Source organism: Rhincodon typus, chromosome 3 (assembly GCF_021869965.1).
Source record: "Rhincodon typus isolate 14 chromosome 3, sRhiTyp1.1, whole genome shotgun sequence".
Lineage (NCBI taxonomy): Eukaryota > Metazoa > Chordata > Chondrichthyes > Orectolobiformes > Rhincodontidae > Rhincodon > Rhincodon typus.
Window position 1 is genome coordinate 11,741,202 of NC_063334.1, and position 22,571 is coordinate 11,763,772.

Sequence of the window (22,571 nt, forward strand, 5' to 3'; positions counted from 1 at the left end):
TAGTCTGCACTTGTTCTGTACTCTGTCTGCGTTACCAACAAAATACTGTGTGAGAAGGCTTTTACATTTTTCGTTGTCGTAACAGTTTTTTTACCTCAAATATGTAGACATAAAATGCAGATTGAAAATCTATTGTGTTGCAATATTCTCCATTTCTTTTTTTATGCAACATCTGGCTGTTGGTATGTATCTATTTATTACTTTTGTAACACATCCGAGATGCGGAAATGTTTGTTTGAAAGTTCTTAAAATGCAAATTTGAATGAATTTATTTTGGATAAGCATAACTTACAATTAACTTGGACATACTTGTCCCAAAAAAGTGAAGTTGTTAATTGACCTTTCAAAATTATAAAACTGAATGTAATTATTTACTTTCAGTGCAGCTGTAATCACAATGCTGTGATAAAGCCTCACCATGTTTTGTTTGATCTAGCAATTTGGCTCTTTGCAAGAGAGAGGCTTTCCTCATTTTGTTCTAAATCATCAGAGTGTTGTTGGTATTAACCCTTAGTACTAAACTAGTTGAGATCATGTGCTTGGAGTTACCCTCGGTAACATCTTTCAGATGAGATATTAAACAAAGGAGCGTCTATCTTGGAGAGATGTGAAAAATCCCATACCCGAAGATCAAGAAAGTTCTGTGCCCCAGCCATTATTTATACATGACACTGGATTGTTTGGCTATTATTAAGTTGCTGTTTGTGGAACCCTTGTGTTTAAACTACTTTTCCTACATTACAACTGCGGCTACATTGCAATTTTATAATTCCCTGGCAATTTGATGTCCTGAAATTTGTATTACAACATAGGTGGTGATTTCCTTGATTTTCATACTGTACAGTCCAGTTTTCAGCTGTTCTGGACACTGTCTGGTGTTGGATAGCTTTATTTCCAGTAACATCTACCTTACCAATGTGTCATCCTCCCTTCATCTCATCACCATTAGTGCTGGATACTTATGTCATCATCTTTGTTGGAGCATCCACCTTAAACTCCATCACTTTTCCTCAGAGCCATGATAGTCACCCTCCTAGCATCTTGCAAAGGGTCAGTATTCCTTCACTCATCTCCCTCTAGTATAAAAACTTTTACAAATAACGACACTATATAAATGCAAATTAGTCATTGCAGTTGAGTAAAGTGTGTCACAGTTGAGTTCTTCAACCTTCACTGGTCTGAAATGAATGACACTTTCATCCTCACTCCCAAGAATTATAAAGTCCATTGGAATTAAGTATTGTTTGATGCGCTTTTGTAAATCCAACATCTATTTGGCTAACTTCTCTAACACTACAATATGTGACCTTTTACTTGAGCTATATTTTTAGTATTGGAGTCTTGAGGAACAGTACAAAAAAGGCATCATGAAACTGCTGACAAGAAAATTTATTCCATGTAATGCAGCATTGTTGATGTGATTCAGCTGTTGCTTTTGAATTTGTAGAAGCTCCAACAGCTTAATTTTCATATTTTGTATTTGATTTAATTGGAAAAACATACTAATCTTGTTTAAGTTAAACCATACTGAGGTCAGGGTCACCTTGGAGCATGATTTCAGGTTCTGTCTGTTTTTTTTAATATCAAACTGGCACCACAGGTCTCTGCAGTGTTTGAGGAAGTGTAAGGAAAACTTATTCTTGTCAAGTACCAGTCGTATTTTGTAAACTGTGACCAATTGTTATTTGACACTTGATATGCTTGTCACTATGCTCTGGACTGGGAAAGCTAGATTCAACCTGTGAGATACTTGGCTGCACTTTCAGTGCAAAATTGTTTATTTCTTATTTCTACTGTTTTAATTGACTGGAAATTTGTGATCACCTTTGGAAAGTACTTGTGCTTTTATGATTTATCCTTCACGAAAGAACTGCGCTGTTTAGTAATCCTAACTTGGTACTTATGGGTGTCTTTCATGTGTGTACAAATGCTTTCTTTACTCTTTCCACTTCTTCAAGTTCACCTCTTTCTTCAAAATATCGCAGCTTTAGTTTCAGCTTAATGCAGGTCTGTCTTCCAAACACATTCCATGAATAGCACATTTAGTTTCAAAGATGCTCAAGTGTCAGGACTTTGCTTTATGTCATCTATCCACCTATTGGATTATGCGGCTTGTGTCAGATTTTATTTTGTGATACCTCCTGTAAAGAATATTGGGAAGTTTCCTTACGTCTAAGATACCTTATAAATTTGAGTTTTAACAGTTGCAGCAGTGGAATTTCTACAAAATCATAAATGATTCAGTCATTGAACTATATGGTCTTATTTTAGCAAATTCATAAGGCTAGTAAGATGCAAAGTGATACAATCTACCAGTGAGGCAATTATGAAGTGCTAGACTTCATTTTGGTGACACTACAATTTCACAACACACCTCCAGAAGATGAGTTCTGTCTGTTTCTGTCCACCTTTTGAAGATGTAAGCCAAATATTTTTGGGAATTGATTTTCAATTTCAAATTTCTGCGAACCTTTTCCAAACTAAATCTGCAGTTATTGAAAGTTAATATGGATAAGAAATTCTTGCCTTTGTTGTGCCTTCCACCAGCATGGGATGTACCAAAGCCAGTGAAATATTTCTGACATATATAGTAACTCATCATGCTGGGGACAGGCAGCCAATTTGTACACAGTAAAGTGGCAAAAACAGTATTGTGATCATGATGAGGAAATATGTTTTTTATCGTGGGCTGCTCTCTCAATAGAGAGAGAGATGACAGGAGGTGGTTTAACCCGAGGGTCACTATGGACGTTAAGAAGGAGAGTCCTTCATGGTTACCTCAGCCAATGCAGGAATTGCACCCACATTGTTGGCATCACACTGCGTTGCAAAATAGCCATCCAGCCAACTGAGCTACCATGTCTTCCTAATGAGAGAACAGCCTGATGGTTTTGTGATGTTGACTGAGGGATCCATATTGGGGCCAAGAAACCAACCAAACCCCTCACTTTTCTTGTAAGTAGAGCTTTTGGCTGTTGGGCACCCAGTGAAAAAGTCAGACAGGGTCTCTGATTAACATTTTGGTCTAGGTTGTTGGGCTTGAGTCCTGGGGTATGACTTGAACACCCACAATCTTGTGCCTCAGCCAAGTGTACTACCAACTGAACTGCAGCTGACAGGAAGCACATTGGACTATTTGTTTCAGGCATAACATTATTTTCTTCTCACTTATGATTTAATGTTGAGGATTGAGCCTGTCAAAATCGTCAAACTTGTAAGAACTAGAGTACTTCATTGTGTCTTTAATTTGCTCCAAATTTTCATGCCATGTTCTTGTAAAGGTTTCAGATTTTGGAATTACTTTTTCTCATGAAAATGACTGAAGAAGGGTCCAGAGCCGAAACGTCAGCTTTCCTGCTCATCTGATGCTGCCTGACCCCCTGTGTTCATCCAGCTGTGCGCTTTGTTATCTCAGCATTGGCAGTTCCTACTATCTCTGGGTCAAAATCAGTTGTTTTTTTTCTGTAATTTGGACAGAAGCCTGTTTGTAAGCGAATAGTTCAATGAGACCGCTAAGTGCTGCGTAGCATATCTGTAGGTAAAAATGTTTGTTTTAAATCAGTGATAGACTAGCATTTTTTGCATAAATTAGTTCATTTATTATTAACGGTCGACTTTCAAGAAGACCCCTGCCCACTAAGTATCCTCCACTTCGAGTGAGTTCAGTCTTTGAAAGGAGACTTTTAAATTTTAGTATTAATTCATAAAAGTCAGCCAAGACAACTGAAAGCCCATGAAATTTATAAAGCTACAAAAAGGGCCAGAAGTTATCAGAAATGTTGTATTTTTTTTATTTTTATTGTATTATTGTATTATTGTGGTTCATAAATAGAAGTTAAAATGATTATATTAAGTGACTTCTGCTGAGTGCATGATCTATTTGTTTCACGACTGAGGAATAAAACAAAGAAGAAATAAACCACCTTGGAGTTCCATAATGCCCTTTACAACTTCAGAATGTCTCAAAGTACTTTTTGGATGTTAAGTCAGTAAGAAATGTAAAATTCCCATGGTGCACCATCAGACACAAAAACTGATACTGAGTGAAAGAAGTAACATTTGGGCAGGACAGCAAAAGCTTAATTGAATAAGTAGGTTTTAAAAAGCTCTTAAACGAGAGAGGTGGAGAATTGAAAGATTTAGGGAAGGAATTCCAAATTTTAGCACCTAAAGAACTAGAGGCACAGCTGGCAACAGTGCAGCGAAGAAAGTTGGAGACTGACAAAAACGGCCAGAATTGGGAAAACCGAGTTCAGGAGGGTTGCAGGCCTAGCGGAGGTTACAGAGATGGGGAGTAGCAAAGTCATAGAGAAACGTACATTGTTTCTTTTCATTTTGAGGATTTTAAAATTGTGGTGTGTCCATTGGCAAGCAAGGGATAACAGGTGAATAGCAGTTTGAGAGAGTTAGGTCACGAGCAACCAGAATTTGTGTTGATATAAGCTAGGGGGTTGACCTGCAGAGCATTAGAAGACTTTTTGTAAATGAAGTACTTGGAAACAACTCTTCAACTTAATCATAACAATAGCTTGTTATGATGATATATCCTACTGTTGCTCTGATGGATGAACCTTCAGCAAAAAAAAAAGACCGGTTTACTGTCTAAATTAATATTGTTGCATGTGTGACATTAGACCAAATCTCTCAATGCATATCTTGTTGCATATACTGTGCATGTGTCAGTGTAAGAGGGATGCACAGAGGTGTAGGCTTATGTTTTGCTCCTTTTCCCTGAAGAAGCTTGACTCTGCTGTTAAGTGATTTCAATGTTTGAGAAGAACAGGGGCTTCTCCATTTGGGCTTGTCCAAGGTTGTTGTTTTTCCAATAAATTGGGATCCAGCTTTCAGTCTTTTGAGATGACCTTTGAATTCTCTTGTCACCCAGTTCTAGGTCATTCCTGTGGTGCAGTTTCCCATGCTTAGTTGGGTCAGAGGTCTGTCTTTTGGTATTTCAGAATCATTCTTGCCAACCACGACTGACCAGTGAAATGCTGCTCTTAGTGCCATCTATGTAGCTTTTCATGAGAGCCTACATGTTGAGAATTTTTGTCCTGTAATCTGATGTTGTAAATAGATCACAGAAGGGTGCTTCTAGCTGCTTTTGTGATGTTAGTATGTTTTTGGAAGTCTCGCTCAATTTAAGGAGTGATGATCTGTTAGACTGATCTTTGATCTTTGTTCTGAAACAAAATTTATGCTCATTCTAAAGTCCATAAGTGAGCCATCCAAATGCTGAGCTTACTGTTACCTGGTGGTTGTTCATTTACCATGCAGTTTAGTGTCATTGGAGAGGAAACACCAGGTATAATACATGAAGGATATGGTTTGTAAGAATACATTGGCTTGTTGACTGTAAAGGATAAAAGCATCAATGTGTTGTGGTACAGAGGCATTCAGACAATTATAAGTCTAAGGTATGATGCCCTGCATTCCACAAAATAAGAACAGGGCTCAGTTATGTCCCTAAGCTAGGTAAGTAAATGGCCAAGAATTTACTCTGGTCACAATTGTGTGGTTCCTTATTGGAACTATTGATGTCTAGCTGTTGGAAAATGATGGGATCACACTAGAATATGACTTTACACAACAATCACTGGCCATGGCGATGTGGTGGCATTGTGGTACAGGTTAATAATCCAAAGCCTCCGGTTTATGTTCTGGGATCTTGGGTTTGAATTTCACTGTGGCAGATGACAAAATTTTAATGCAATAAAATCTGGAATTAAAATATAGTTTAATGGCACCCATGTAAACCAAATTGATTGTTGTAAAAATCCATCTGGTTCACTAATTCTGATTTATTCCTATGATCTGTAATGCTGGACTTTTTATTTCTTTACTTTTTTCCTATTGTTTTCCCTTAAGAATCTGTACCTAGATACCTTTTGTACCTAAGATGGTGCTGTAAGTGGTGACTTATAATGTGACAATAAAGCTAATTCTAATGACCTTCAGAACACAAATGCCCTTCACTGGTCAGGCCTACTGCAGACCCACAGCAATGTGGCTAACTCTTAACTGCTCTCTGAGCACTTAGGAACGGATAATAAATGCTGATCTTGTCAGTGATGCCCATAAACCCATGAATTAATTGATTTTAAAAAAAAGACTGATCCAGCTATGACTGTATTGCACCATAACTCAGCAATAGAGCTGTGCAACAGACCAAATAATCAACAACAGGACCACGTTTGTGATGTAGTATTCTGTGAATATGATTACGTCCCAAACAACATGATCACCATCCCTGCTTCTATCCTGACCCAGCAGAGGTGATGGTACAGTGCTATACTGCCAGGTAGGAGTTGTCATAGGAATCGTCCACAACAACTCCAATTCTCATGAAATCTCATGGCATGTGGTCAAGTCCATCCACCCACAAGGATGTGGTGAGGGCTGAATAAGAAGGAAAAGCCTGTCATAGGTGCATCCCTCCATAACCGTATTGGTAGGAGTGACCACTGCACTATCCTTGCGTAGACTGAAACCCTTCTTCCTTCTGAGGATACTCTCCATGTTTTGTGGCACTACAAGTGTGCTAAAAGGGGCAATCTTCTAACAGGGTCTCACAGCTCAAAACTGGGAATCCATTAGACGCTGTAAGTCTACAGCAACAGCAGAATTGTATTCAAGGACAATTTCCTGGCTCAGCATAACTGTCACTACCATCAAACTTGGAGAGCAACCCTGGTTCACTGAAGGGCACAGCAGGGCATGCCAGGAGCAGCACCAGGAATAGCTAAATCTGAGGTATCAACCAGGTGAAGCTGTAACATGTGGCTATCAACCTGTTTAGAAGCAGAAGCAACATATAATAGGCTATGCTCTGTCACAACCAAGAGATCACAGCAAAGCTCTGCAGCCCTCTCTCACAACCAGTCATGAATATTGGTGGACAATTAAACAACCAACAGGAGGTGGGGTTTATATCAAATATCCCATCCTTACCAATAGGAGATCTCGGTGTTAAAAAAAGAGGCTGAAGTATTTACTTCCATCTTCAGCCTGAAGTGGGAAGAGAATAATCCATCTTGGCCTTCTTCAGAGATATGCAGTTTTATAGATGTTAGTCTTCAACCAATTCCGAATTCTCCACGTGATCTCAATGCATAGTTGAAGACACTAGATACTGAAAGGTTTATGGGCTTTGACAACATTCCAGCAATAATACTGACGCTGCATGTTCGAGAACCAGTTATACTCCGAGCCCAGCTGTTCCAGTACTTCTACAATATGGGCATGTACCCAACAGTATGGGGGAAGAAAAGGGCCATTCTAACTTGGGCAATTCATGCCCCATTAGCCTACTTTCAATCATCAGCAAAGTGTTAGAAGTGATCGTTGACAGGACAATGGAGAGGCACCTCTAGTGGAATAACCTGCTCACTTACACACTGTTTGATTTGTGCTTAAGCCACTTGGCTCCTGACCTTATAGTCTGGTCCCAATATGGACAATGGAACTGAATTCCAGAGGCGAGGTGAGAGTGACAGCCCTTGGCATCAATGCAGCATTTGTCCAAGCGTGGCATCAAGGAGTCCAAACATAATTGGAGTCAATAGTAGTCGGGGAAATCTCTCCTCTGGTTGGAGCCATATCTGGCTCACAGGAAGATGTCTGTGGTTATTGGAGGTCGGTCATCTCAGCTCCAGGACATCTCTGCAGGAGTGCCTTGGGGTAGTGTTCTAGGCCCAACCATCTTCAGCTGCTTCATCGATGACCTTTCCTCCACCATAAGATCGGAAGTGAGGATGTTCACCAATGATTGCACAATGTTCAGCACCGTTTGTGACTCGTCAGACACTGAAGCAATCAATGTTCATATTTATCTAAACCTTGACAACACCCAGGCTTTGAGTGATAGCAGCAAGTAGCATTTACAATGCACATATACCAGACAATGGCAATGGCAACTTGCAATCAGAGAGTATGTAAGCATTGCCCCTGTTGATGTTCAGTGGCATCATTGAATCCACTAGCAACTTACTGGGGGTTACCTTTGGCCAGAAACAAAACTGGATCAACTATATGGATGCTGTGCCTACAAGAACAGGTCGGAGACTCTGAATTTTACAGCAGGTGGTTTAGAAAGGCATCCTATGTCAGTGTCACCTGCTCCTGTCTGTACTGTTCTTGTTCTTTGTAGTTTGTTCTTCTTTGGGAAGAAAGGGGGAAATGTTCAAATGCAGACTGGAGAGTCTTGCCTCAAGGGGCTCCAGCTCCAACAATGCTGGAGACCATGCAAGAGAAAGCAGTCTGCTTGATTGGCATCCCAAGCACCACCTTGAGACTTCACGTCCTTTGCCATCAACACGCACTGGCAGCAGTGTGCACCAAGTCTCCCGCAATAGCATTGTCTAACCCTGTAATCTCTATAACTTGGAGGGGCAAGAGCAGCAGATGCATGGGAACACCAGCTGCAAGTTCCCTTCCAAGCCCCACAACATCCTGACTTGCAGCTACATTACCATTCATTCAGTATCACTGAGTCAGAATCCTGGAATTCCTTTCCTAACTGCACCGCGGTGTCCTTCCATCTCAAGGACAGTAGCAGATGACGAAGGACCTCCTCATAGTCACCACCACCACCACCTCCCAGGGCAATTAGGAATGGATAATGAATACCGGCCAAGCCAGCAACACACTCGTCACATGAACAGATGATTAAAAAAGCTGATGGACCATCAAACTGAGCATGTTACTGTCTTAAGGGAGTTGTGGAACTGGGTGTATGGCATTGAAACGGCAATAGTTGTAAAGTCAATTTTGTTTACTCTCATTCAGAAAGTTGTTAAAGCCTGTGTTTGCACAAACCAAATTCACACTTGAGCATGTCAAATCTAATGCTTCTAATGGGCTCCAACATCCCGGATTATAAATCTGTAACAGGAAGGTTTAGAGTTGGGATATTCCAGAAGGCATCCTGTTTTTTCTTTTATGCCTGTAACAAATTATTGACATTTTTTTCCTCTTGAAAACAATCATAAATTGTTTCTTCACTCTCTCCATGCTGCCTGAGAAATCTAACCATCATTCAGGGAATGTTTTATTCTGCTGCTCATTATGTGATTATTCTGGAGGAGTTTGTGAACAATTTTGATCTTTAGTAAACCACAAGTGAAAGTAATGATGGTAATAATTTGCTTTTACTTTTTAATAGCATAACTCTTAAAATTGGTGCTCATTAAGTAAGAGGAATGTCAACTACATAAGGATGGTTTGGACTGGCCTGTGGGGACATTTACCACAGTTAGTTAGATGAATGCAACATTGCAGTGTGCACATGATTATACTTGCACAGAATTTGACTGAGTACCCAACAGGATTAAACTTCCTTCTGAAAATAATATCTGGTTGGAGCTCTGGATGTGGAACTTCTACTCCTACTGTGATTGACCTTTTTTGTGTCGTGTATTCAATTTATTTTTAACAAGTTGTGTGTATTTTTGAGCTATATCCCTCCAGCAACAAACACGTAGATATTTGTCTCACCAGATGTTTGGACAAGGAATTTACTCTTCGTGCCCTGTAACTTAGCTGAGGGCTAATTAAATCCATCACTCTCCCCATGTTCACAGGAGCTGCTTCACTGTCCTTCTGGAGTTCAGTTTACTTTTAGAGCTTATCACTAGTTGAGTCATTACTTTTACTCTCCTCCCGCTTGGCAATAAAACCTCAAACAAATTGGTGACACATTTTAACAGAAATGTTGATTCCACATGGTAATGATTGAAAGTGCTTTTATAGTGGACTGCTGTCTGTATTCAAGTCTTATGTGGAGCTATTCTCTAGATAGAGACTGGGCTACATTTCTCACTTCGATCTTTAACAGCTTCCATTTGTAAAATGCTTTTAACGTGTAAAAGCTTCCCAAGGTAGTTTACAGAAGTGTAAGGGAGTAAAAGAACAGGATGGTAATCCAAAAGATGGGCTTCAAGGTGAAGAGGTCAAATACTTGGTCATAGAATTTATATTTAGAGGATATCTGAGCAGAAATTAAGGAAGGTTTAGGGAGTGAACACTAAAACAAAACTGCTGATGCTGGAAATCTGAAACAAAAGCAGAAATTGCTAGAGGAACTCGGCAGGTCTGGCAGTATCTGTGGCGAGAGAAAGAGTTAACGTTTCTTCTTCAGAGTTAGTAGTATTTGAACATCGGTTACATACCTGGGAATTTGAATGTGAACTAGAGGAAAATAAAGCTTGTCCAAGACTGGATGTTAGATAAATAGCTTAATGGCCTGGACACAGTGCACAGGACAAGAGCTGGTGGAGGTGTGGCATTCAGAAGCATCAACATACATATATAAGCTGACCCCATATCTCGAGGGTTGTCACTAAGATGTAGATGAGGAAGAGGGAGAAGTGAGCATGAAACCTTTCAGGGTGCAGGCATAAGAAAAGAGCCATTGGTAAATATATTGTCATTTGATCACAGTTGGGCAGGCAAGACTTAACAGGCCAATGTGTCCCAGTTTGAATGGGCTTGAGGGGAGGAACTGGTGGAGAAGCAGTATAATGTTTAGTGGAAAATGTGACACATATTACAGAGATAAATATAGGTAATCACTTGGTAGTACAGAACTTGAGTATTGCTGAAAAGAGAGATGTGTTGCTAAAGCTTTTTATCCAACATTCATCTAGGCAAGTGCGAGAATATCACATTTCTAACGACAACAGATATAACTACAAAAGGAAAGTGTGCAGATCGGTTCAGCCAGAGTCCCGTTGCTGACCATTGTCCTAGAGAAAGCAACAGAGCTGTACATCTAATCCAAACAAATGAGTGTTCTTTCAGTTGGAAATAAAACATCCACCATTGAATGTTAATCTATGATTGAGAAACGCTTGCTGAACGATCCTAAATGTGCTGGATTTACATTTGGAAGAAGTAACGTACATTCAATCACCAGGACCCCTGTTGTCTGAAAATGGAAGGCATAGGTTCAAATCTTATATATTTATTGAATCACTCAGGCATTTGAGAAGCCTTTGGTTACCTACCTCATTTTACAAGGCAATGCCCTAGCCATTGAATCATCAATCAGAATCTACTCGCCAAGCAATTGCCTCCTTTTTCTCTTGTAGTGTAAATTGTTGTGATCATGTGAAATTTGGTATTCTTGTGTCTTTCCTGAAATGTGTATGATGAAAACGTTTGGCAATGTGTCTTTTTTTTAAAGGTAATATTCAATGGTTCTAATATTTAATTCTAATATCCTTTTAATGAAGGAAACTTCCATCCTTACCTGGTCGGGCCTACAAGTGAATCCAGACCTGTTACAATGTAGCTGACTCTTAGCTGCTCTCTGGGCAATTATGGATGGGAAATAACTGCAGGCCTAGCCAGTGAACCCTCATCCTGTGAATGAATTCAAAGAAGTTATTTAACTTGCTATTTTAAGACTTCAGGTCAATATGCAAGGATACAAAAGCTGAAAAATACAAATTGCTGGAAAAGCTCAGCATGTCTGGCAGCATCTGGAGAGAAATCAATGTTAACGTTTCCGGTCAAGTGACCCTTCCTCCGAGCTGGAGGAACTGGGGAAGGGTCATTTGACCCGAAACGTTAACTCTGATTTCTCTCCACAGATGCTACCAGCTCTGCTGAGCTTTTACAGCAATTTCTGTTTTTTTGGTTCTGATTCCAGCATCCACTGTTTTTTCGGTTTTTATTGTATATAAAAGCTGATTTTCTTTAAAGCATTTCCTCTGGATGCAGAGCAATAGTATTCACATTGCTGGCTTATATAGACTACCCCCGCCCTGGTTTTAAGGCACTTACAGTCTGGAGCTTTGTCATAAATACATTCATAGCTGCTAACAGATTGCATCAGCTGGTGCACACACCACTGAGTATATTGAAGCCAATTGTATGGAAGAGTCTACAGTCCCCAAATTAAACATTCAGTTTTATCTTAGTAAATCTAAATACTTGCCTTTGCTAGCCCAAAGAAATGGAGTCCAGGCAACGTTTGCTCAGTTAATACAGTGCTCCTGACGTCCATGTGACTGGAGTGGGAATAGTTTCCAACTTATTCAATAAATCCGTTGACCTTGAAGTATGACTCTGATTCTGACTCTGATTTCGTAATTACTGATAAAAGCTTCTCGTTGACATCAAAGAAACTTGGGCTGAGGGATCTACCGACCTTTGTGACAGGAATGTTTTGATACAAGCGTTATTATCTCAAAACGTGATTTTCAGATGCAATCCTGGCCAGTCTGCATTTTACCATCTGTACTCTTCATAAGGTCTTATAACCTGAAATACAAACAGGAGTAGGCCATTCAGCCCTTTGCACCTGCTCTCCCATTCAATAGGACCAAGGCTGATCTGACACTCCTGATGTCCACTTTCCCCAAACCACTTGGTTCCCTGACTGATCTTGATCAATGTATCTCAACCTGAAATATACACTTGAACTTTGTGTCCCCACAGCTCTCTGCACCAAGGATTTCCAAAGATGATCAACCCTGTGAGAGAAGGAATTCCTCCTCATCTCCGTCTTAAATTGGCACCCTTTTATTCTGAGACTATGCCCTCTGGCCCTAGACTCTCCCGTGAGGGGAAATATTCTCTCAGCATTCACCATTTGCTGCCTGTATCCTTCCTCATAAGCTCCTATTCACCATGGACCCTGCAGTAAAACCCCCTTCCCCTCCCCCTTTTCTGATGAAGGGTCTAGGCCCGAAACGTCAGCCTCTCTGCTCCTATGATGCTGCTTGGCCTGCTGTGTTCATCCAGCCCTGCACCTTGTTGTCTCAGTTATTGGCTTATGTTGCTCAACTGTGAGCCAATGTCTATTTCTTTAAATTCTTATCCTTGTTTTCAAATCATCCCATGGCCTTGGTCCTCCCAATATCTGTAATTGTTTCAAATCTCACAGCTCTGTGGAATCTTTGACTTGCTAAACATCCTGATTTCAATTGTTGCACCAATGGTATCCCTTCAATGACCTTAAAAACACTCAATCCCATCACTGGTTAAAAAGCTTAAGAACACAATGAGTGTTTGGAATCGCATATGGTTTAAGGTAGCAGCTGCCTCTGACACACCAGTAAACAATGGATGGTAACATCCAGGAATCCTGTGCTGGTCTGCTGTGTGTTTTCTAAGATTGTCTCTTGGCTGCGGGTTCTCAAATCTGCGTCGCCAAATGTCTTCAAACTTCCTATGTGCTTCACCTTTCCAATTCGAGAGGTTCATCTGTATTCCTCATGCAAAAGCCAAACCGGCAAATGCCGAAAATAATTAAGGTCAGAAATCACATAACACCACTAGGTTATAGTCCAAAAGGTTTATTTGAAATCACAAGCTTTGGATGAGTGACAGGTCACCTAACTAAGGAGAAACGCTCTGAAAGCTTGTGATTTCAATTAAACCTATTGGACTATAACCTGGTGTCATGTGACTTCTGACTTTGTCCACCCCAGTCTAATGTCTGCATCTCCACATCATGAAAATAATGAAAAACAGGAAATACTGGAAATACTCAGCAAGTCGGGCAGCATCTGCAGAGAGCAAAACAGTTAATGTTTCAGGTTGGTGATGATACTTGAGCAAACTCTGCACTCCTTGTTTGTTTGTCTTGCTTTACAGAATATCTTGTGCAACTGCTAGTGCTCTAAATTCATTTCTCCATATAAAAATAGTAATAAGGGCAATTCTGATAGTGTACCATTCGTTTTTTAAAAAAATTATTCATTCATGGAATGAGGACATTGGCTAGGCCAGCATTTACTGTGCATCCCTAGCAGACTCAACCTGAAGTCTGGAGTCGCATGTAGTCCTTCCCTAAAGGACATTAGTGAACCAGATGGATTTTCTTGATCATCAACAATAGATTCGTAGTCACCATTAGGCTCTTAATTCCAGATTTTTATTGTCTTCAAATTCCACCATCTGTCGTAGTGAGTTTCAAGTCCAGGTACACAGAACATTACTTGGGTCTCTGGATTAACAGTCCAGTGATAATACTATTTAGGCCTTTGCCTCCCACATGTAATTCAATGGAATCAATTATGTGCTGATGCAGTACAGGCAACATGGGCTGAATGACTGTGTTAAAAATTCCACGTGACATTAACACTACAGCTGTTTAGTGTGTAAAGGTAAAATTGCCATTGTATTACCAGACCCTCGGGGCTTCTCTGTCTCATTAGAGAGAGACAATCGTGGTGGTATAACCTGAGGGTCACCATGACTCGGGCGAGGGGAGAGGTCAAGAAAGAGAGTCCTGCATGGTAACCTCAGCTGTTACGGGAATTGAACCCACACTGTTGGCATCACTCTGCATTGCAAATCAGCCATGCAACCAACCGAGCTAACCAACCCACATGTTTATGGTGTACATTGGTTTTCAACTTATTATGGTGTCACTGGAGATGCCCAGCATGACGTTTACCAAAATATTTAAGTACTTAAGTGAAAAAAATTCTTTTAGATGAGCTGTAGGTTAATACTAGGGTGAAATAGATCCAAAATTAAATTTGGAGATAACCACATGGGAAGCTTTCAGTTCAGTTAGTTGGATAAATACAAGTATGTACACTTAGTGAGTCTTAAATTTGAATATTATGGAAACTTCTGGCATGCCACTTCTAATGAATTATCATTGCCACTTTATGTATTTAGTAAGTGCCCTACAAGCTGACAGATTCTTCATACATCACATGGACCACATGGTATCCTTGGGTCAGGCGAAGGGCGGTGAGGTATGCTCCCTCATCAACACTTCCTAGTGCTCGGACGTAGCGACCATGGCAAGCAATTACTACATGGACCTAGTAAAATGCCCTCCCTACTACTTACGCGAGAGTTCACCTCTGTCATCCTGACAACAGTCTACATCCATGCGGATGTGCAGAATGCCCTTGGCATGATTTACACTGCCACAAACATCTAGAGACAGAATTCCCCGAGGCCCTACTCATTGTGGCTGGTAACTTCAACCAAGCCAACCTCAAATGGGAGTTGCCAAAGTACCACCAACACATCTGCCCCACTAGATGACTGAACATTGCGGAATGGCTGTCAATATCATCAAAGACCCATCACACCCCAGTAACAATCTCCTACAACCTCTTCCGTAAGGCAGAAGATACAACACACACACGAGCAGGTTCAGGAACAGCTTCTTCCTGGCCATTATTCGGCTGATGAATAGACTCTCTAGCCTCAAATAATGCTGATCTCGCCTCGCGCACGCCCTGTGCAATATAACCTTATGCCTCTAAGTCTTTTTGATCTGTACATCTTACTGTGATCTGCCTGTACTGCTTTTAAACAAAGCTTTTCACTGTAGTTCGGTACATGTGATGATAAATCAATCAATCAATCAAGGGACTGATGTAATAACAAACTTTGAGTTATATTCTGGAAATGCTAATATTCATACAATTTATTTCTTATTTGCTTCTTTGTTCTTTATTTCCTTTCCACCCATTAGAAATATGTGTCTCGTACTGTATAGTTTCAGATTAAGGAATCTAGAGTACTATTCTAAAATTGTGGCTTTTCATTATTTACTGATGTTCACTGTATCCATTACAGACATGCATTTGTATTTTGTGATTACTCTGGTAACCCAATGGGACAGTAAATTATATAGTTCATTACTGTAGGATAAAAAAAACTTGGATAATTTAAAGTTCTATTTTGACTTGTCATAACTTTCAAAAAGGCATTTATTATTCTTAAGCTAGAGTAAGCAAATGTTCTCTCTACTGTCAATGTAAAATTTTTTTGTTATGATTTGAGTTAATTATATTTTTGTCTGGTCATTCTCAGGAGTACAATTTAAAGTTTTTTGTTTTAACTGGAGTCTCGCTCTGGAATGCCAGAGTACCAACTTCCCACAACAGAAATGTAGATATACTAGGAGCAGAATTATAAGTTCAATCCTCGTGGGAATGCAATTTTGTCGTTACAATTAAAATGTCCAAATTTAAACCCTAAAGAAACTTCCATTACCACTCAACATGGCACCGTAATGTCATTGGAGGAATTAATATATGTCGATATATAAAATAATTGGAATGATTGTGATTATTTCGTGCCTGTTAGATTATTATTTTGTAGTGCAGGATGCAACAGTAAAAGGTATAGAAATTTTTGTTCTTTTAAATTCTACTTAAATATCCTGAACTGGAAAATGTATATTTTGAAACAATTCTTTAGGTTTAGTGAAGTGAAAAGTGTCATGGACGTATGGACAGATATGAGCAAGTGAAGCAACCAGGCTGATGTTGATAGGTGATACTAGATGGGGACAATATTAGGGAGGAGAGAATGCAATGTTGGAGATATGGTGGTCTTAATTTAGATCATTGAGCAACCACTTTAAACATTTGAAGAATAGATCACCAGGAATAAACTGTGGCTCCTTAGATGGAGGGATTATCCCAAAGCCTCTTCCCCAGCATAATTAGTCTAAACACTGATTGATTTTTTTTAACCTAGAGAGTCATAGAGTCGTATAGCATGGAAACAGGCCCTTTGGCCCAACTTGTCCATGCTAACCAGGTTTCCATTTGGCCCATATCCATCTAAACCTTTCCTGTCCATGTACCTGTCATAACTTTCAAAAGGGCATATATTCACTTTCAGCTAGAATAAACAAATGTTTTCTCTGCTGTTAGTGTGAAATCTTATTTTTTTTTATTATGATTTCGGTTTATGTATTTTGTCTGGTCATTCTCAGGAGTACAATTTAAAGCAAATGTACCCACCTCCAACACTTCCTCTGGTAATTTGTTCCATACACACAACTGTGTGAAAATGTTGCCCCCTCAGATCCCTTTTAAATCTTTCCTCCTCACCTTAAATCTATGCCCTCTCATTTTGAACTCCCCTATCCTGGGGAAAAGACTTTTGGTTTTTCACCTTATCTCTGCCTCTCATGATTTTATAAACCTCTATAAGGTCACCTCTCAGCCTCCTAGGCTGCAGGGAGAAAATTCCCAGCCTATCCAGCATCTCCTTACAACTCAAAATCTTCCAGTTTCAGTAACATTCTTGTTAGTTTTTTTTTTAGTTCCAGTTTAAAATCTGTGTCAAATCATGGCAACAAATGAAGCTCTTCAATGGATTTTATTGTATTCTTATTGTAAACATTCACGTGACAATAAAATCATTCATAACATCCTTCCTATAGGAGGGCCACCAGAATTCTACACAGTAATCCAAATGTGGCCTTACCAACGTCTTTTACATCCATAACATAACGACCCAACCTCTGCCCTCCCTCTCCTCCCCCCGATCCGGTGCAACTGTATGTTCTTTCAATCCGACAGTTAGACACACCAGTGTTCTGCTATTCTCACGTTCCAATTACTTAATCTGAACTATCAATACCCTTTCTCCGCCAGCACTCCACCCTCTGCCTTCACCCGATTATTGCATAAATGCTGCCCTCTCCACGTGTCTCATGAGCTCTGATGAAGAGCGATCTAGACTTGAAACGTTAACTTGCTTTCTGCTGGAATACTGGGCCGGATGGCTCCGCCAAAGAAGACTGCCAATCTTGGACAAGACTGCCCGCTGGGCCACTGGCATTCATGGATGCTGAAGACTAAGAAGACCTGTGAATGAAGCTGAGACCTCCATGCTGGAGCAAGTCCGCCAGGTCTGGACAAAACTGCCACGCTGGGCTGACACTGTCTTTCTCCTTCAGGCGTCCAGGCCTATCTGTGGACCTGGAGCTTTGGCCCAGTCTGTAAATCCAGGCCTGGGAAGTCAGCCAGGACCTGTTCCTCGCTTGCCGGGAGACCCCGGGCTGGGGTGAAGTCGTGGCCAGCTCATACTAGCATTACTACCACTGCTGATGCAGGCCTCATTTTCCACCTGCCGCTCTCTGTGTATAAGTCTTGAATTCTTCTTCAAGGTATTTTCTGTTGAGGTGAAGCTCAGGACTCCCTGTGTAGCTACATTGTTTGGCTTCATAGAATATCGAGTAAGCTGTGTATTAAAAACATGCTTTAAATCTGCTTTTTATTCGCTTAAATTTATACATTCAGGTCCATCTGACCTGACCTATTTTGAATTATTATTAATATCACTGTTGAATGCATTATAGATCCTTGTGTGGTCCTGACACTGTTAATCCAGTGTGATGAGAAATGCCACACTCTAGTCCAACATGTAGATAGGCCAGCAAGAGGCGAGGCCACATTGGATTTGGTACTGGGTAGTGAACCAGGCCAGGCGTTAGATTTGGAGGTAGGTGAGCACTTTGGTGAAAGTGACCACAATTCGGTTACGTTTACTTTAGCGATGGAAAGGGATAGGTATATACCGCCGGGCAAGAGTTATAGCTGGGGGAAAGGCAATTATGAGGCAATTAGGCAAGATTTAGGATGCATAGGATGGAGAAGGAAACAGCAGGGGCTGGAGCTTGTTCAAGGAACAGCTACTGCGTGTCCTTGAGAAGTATGTACCTGTCAGGCAGGGAGGAAGTGGTCGAGCGAGGGAACTGTGGTTTACTAAAGAAGTTGAATCTCTTGTCAAGAGGAAGAAGGAGGCTTATGTAGAGATGAGGCGTGAAGGCTCAGTTAGGGCGCTTGAGAGTTACAAATTATCCAGGAAGGACCTAAAGAGACAGCTAAGAAGAGCCAGGAGGGGACATGAGAAGTCTTTATCAGGTAGGATCAAGGAAAACCCTAAAGCTTCCGATAGGTATGTCAGGAATAAAAGAATGACCAGAGTAAGATTAGGGCCAGTCAAGGACAGTAGTGGGAAGTTGTGCGTGGAGTCCGAAGAGATAGGAGAGGCGCTAAATGAATATTTTTCGTCAGTATTCACACAGGAAGAAGACAATGTTGTCGAGGAGAATACTGAGATACAGGCTATTAGACTAGATGGGATTGAGGTTCATAAGGCGGAGGTGTTAGCAATTCTGGAAGGTGTGAAAATAGATAAGTCCCCTGGGCCGGATGGGATTTATCCTAGGATTCTCTGGGAAGCTAGAGAGGAGATTGCAGAGGAGATTGCAGAGCCTTTGGCTTTGATCTTTATGTTGTCATTGTCTACAGGAATAGTGCCAGAAGACTGGAGACTAGCAAATGTTGCCCCCTTGTTCAAGAAGGGGAGTAGAGACAACCCTGGTAATTATAGACCAGTGAGCCTTACTTCGGTTGTGGGTAAAGTGCTGGAAAGGATTATAAGAGATAGGATTTATAATCATCCAGAAAGGAATAATTTGATTAGGGATAGTCAACACGGTTTTGTGAAGGGTAGGTCGTGCCTCACAAACCTTATTGAGTTCTTTGAGAAGGTGACCAAACAGGTGGATGAGGGTGAAGCGGTTGATGTGGTGTATTTGGATTTCAGGAAAGCGTTTGATAAGGTTCCCCATGGTAGGCTATTGCAGAAAATACGGAGGCATGGGATTGAGGGTGATTTAGCGGTTTGGATCAGAAATTGGCTAGCTGTAAGAAGACAGAGGGTGGTGGTTGATGGGAAATGTTCATCCTGGAGTTCAGTTACTAGTGGTGTACCTCAAGGATCTGTTTTGGGGCCACTGCTGTTTGTCATTTTTATAAATGACCTGGATGAGGGCGTAGAAGGATGGGTTAGTAAATTTGCGGATGACACCAAAGTCGGTGGAGTTGTGGATAGTGCGGAAGGATGTTGCAGGTTATAGAGGGACATAGGTAAGCTGCAGAGCTGGGCTGAGAGGTGGCAAATGGAGTTTAATGCGGAAAAGTGTGAGGTGATTCACTTTGGAAGGAGTAACAGGAATGCAGAGTACTGGGCTAATGGTAAGATTCTTGGAAGTGTGGATGAGCAGAGAGATCTCGGTGTCCATGTGCATAGATCACTGAAAGTTGCCACCAGGTTGATAGCGTTGTTAAGAAGGCGTACGGTATGTTAGGTTTTATTGGTAGAGGGATTGAGTTTCGGAGCCATGAGGTCATGTTGCAGCTGTACAAAACTCTGCTGCGGCCGCACTTGGAGTATTGCGTACAGTTCTGGTCACCGCATTATAGGAAGGATGTGGAAGCATTGGAACGGGTGCAGAGGAGATTTACCAGGATGTTGCCTGGTATGGAGGGAAGGTCTTATGAGGAAAGGCTGAGGGACTTGAGGCTGTTTTCGTTAGAAGAAGGTTAAGAGGTGACTTGATAGAGACATACAAGATGATCAGAGGATTAGATAGGGTGGACAGTGGGAGCCTTTTTCCTCGGATGGTGATGGCTAGCACGATGGGACATAGCTTTAAATTGAGGGGTGATAGATATAGGACAGATGTCAGAGGTAGGTTCTTTACTCAAAGAGTAGTAAGGGCGTGGAATGCCCTGCCTGCAAAAGTAGTGGACTCGCCAACTTGAAGGGCATTTAAATGGTCATTGGATAAACATATGGATGATAGTGGAATAGAGTAGGTTAGATGGGCTTCAGATTGGTTTCACAGGTCGGCGCAACATCGAGGGCCGAAGGGCCTGTACTGCGCTGTTATGTTCTATGTTCTATGTTTTCTCCATGGATGCTGCCGTTGTGATCTCGAGCATGTTTTGTTTCCTGTACTCGGTGCTCTGATCAATGAAGGCAAGTGTGCCAAATGCTGCCTTTACCCTGTCTACCTGCGACACCACTCTGAAGGAACTGTGTACCTGCACCCCTGGGTTTCTCTGTTTGACAAACACACATCAGAGCCCTGCCATTAACTGTGTAATTTCTGGTTTGTCTTATCAAAATACAACACCACACATTTATCTGAATTAAACTCTGTCTGCCATTCGTCAGCCCCCAGGCCTAATTGATCAAGATCCTATTGTATTCTCCAATAACCTTTTTCACTGACCACTGTACCACCAATCTTGGTGTCATCCACAAATGTACTAACCATGCCTCCTATATTCTTAACCAAATTTATTCTATAAATAATGAACAACAATAGACCCTGCATCAATTCTTGTGGCTCACTGCTGGTCACAGGCCTTCAGTCCAAAAAACAGCCCTCCAGCATCACCTTTTGTCTCCTACCGGCAAGCCAATTTTGTATTCTATTTGCTAGCTCACCCTGGATCCCATGTGGTCTAACCATACTAAGTAAACTGCATTGTGAAGCTTTTGAGTGGATAACTTTGTAACAGTTGGTAAGTACAGATTTGAAGCAGCCCTACATAAAGGCTCATGCCCAAGGGCCTATACCAAGAGGACTGGTTATAGTTGCTTTTGTTATTGCATCAAATGACCGGTATCAGTGTTTAGAAATCGCATTTTGGCTGTGCAGTTTGTTTTTGTGAAAACTGAAACCTGAGTGCCTGATACTGTACAAGGTTTAAATTAATGGATGTGCAGCAGAATGTGAGCATGTTTTAAGTGAAGTGGCAACCAGACCTGATAGTTCCATGTCCTTGGTATAATTGGAGAAAAATCCTCACATTCAACAGTGCGACTTTTGCAATGATGTAATTTGTTTTTTTTTTAAGACTAGGAAAACCAGGCTGGATGTTACAAAATCTATTTCTGCAGACATATATTAAAAAAAACACAGGTGCCCAGGTGCTGTCCAGATGATTTGGCAGTGTTGAGAATTTTTGTGGCATTTTCAATCCTTATGAAACGATTTGCCTTGGAAAATGGAAGATTCTTTTAAAACTACTTTTCTCCGTTGACCTTTCTCAGTCCCCTTCCTTCATGCCTTACATGGGAGTGACATGTTCCAGACTTTGATACTAATCTAAACAAGATAAAAGAAAATACGCAAAAACAAGTTAATGAACGCCCCCCCCACCCAGTGAAAGGGGTAGAGCCTCATTCATGTCCTGTATTTGCCTACTTTGTGACTCAGATGGGGAACATTATAGATAAAATTTACTTGCAGCATCTGAGCTTCTAAATAAAATTACCTTCTCCCTTGTTTTTCCTCCTCCCCGTTTCGAGATTTTTCTGACCATAATTTGTAAAATTTTATTACAATTTTTTTTCTTTATTCATTCATGGGATGAAGGCGTTGCTGGCTAGGATGGCATTTACTGCCCATCCCTAACTGCCCAGAGGGCAATTGAGCGTCAACCACATTGTTGTGGGTCTGGAGTCACATCAGCCAGACCAGGTAAGGATGGCAAATTCTTTTTCTAAAGGAAATTAATTAACCAGATGGGGTTTTCTTGACAGTCTACAATGGATTCATAGTTAATTCAAATTTAAATTCAAACTCCACCAGCTCCTGTGCCAGAATTCGAACCCATATCCCCAGAACATTACCTGGGTCTTTGGATTAACAATCCAGTGATAATAACTCTAGGCCCTTGCCTCCCCTGATTCTAAGGTGCCTTTACATTTCTAGATTTGCTGACCTAAACCATTATGACAGTGTTAAAACAATCATACTGGAACATCAATGTATTGAGTAATCTCTTATTTTCAAATTACATTAAAAATCTCAATGGCATCTCACTGAGGAGGCTGACTTGTTTTCAGTGGTAGTGTCACAGAAGATAAGTTTGCTTATGGTTTTAAATGAAGAAACACTAATAATAGCCCAGGTCATGTTCCCTTTGTTTTGTTATTTTCACTTATTATTTAGATGAGAATAATGACTAAGACTGTTTTATCACTGT

The 22,571-nt window shown here is 40.8% G+C and overlaps 1 protein-coding gene across 6 annotated transcripts in view; it reads left to right on the top strand.

Moving 5' to 3' along the window:
* kank1a (KN motif and ankyrin repeat domains 1a) overlaps positions 1-22,571 on the top strand; it is a 238,018-nt gene that overhangs the window by 130,818 nt on the left and 84,629 nt on the right. The window lies entirely within an intron of this gene.